The sequence below is a fragment of the Olea europaea genome, unplaced genomic scaffold, assembly GCF_002742605.1.
Source record: "Olea europaea var. sylvestris unplaced genomic scaffold, O_europaea_v1 scaffold291, whole genome shotgun sequence".
Lineage (NCBI taxonomy): Eukaryota > Viridiplantae > Streptophyta > Magnoliopsida > Lamiales > Oleaceae > Olea > Olea europaea.
Window position 1 is genome coordinate 64,216 of NW_019247671.1, and position 455 is coordinate 64,670.

A 455-nucleotide genomic window follows, 5' to 3' on the forward strand; every position below is an offset into this window, starting at 1 on the left:
ACACAACTTTCATTGTAGCACCTAAGTATGTATCTGTAAAAGAGACAGCTTAACTCTTCTTCAAACATGTTGTCAAATACTGGAGACTGCCTAAGGACATAGTCAGTGATCAAGATCCTCATTTCATTGGCATATTTTAGACTGAGTTGTTCAAACTTCTTGGTTCAACTTTGAGCATGAGTTCTAGTTTTCACCCACAATCTAATGGACAAATGGAGCTCTTTAATTCTATGCTAGAAGAATATGTTTGGTACTTTATCTCTACTTCGTAGAAAAATTGGGTAAAACTTTTGGATGCGGCTTAGATTTGCTTCAATGCCCAAAAGAGCTCTTCCACCAATAAGAGTCCTTTTGAGATTGTTACTGGCCAGCAACCACTACTTCTTCATACAGTGGATATCGAACAAAGTACCAAGTCTCCTCAAGTGATGAACTTTTCTCAAGAGTGGAAATGA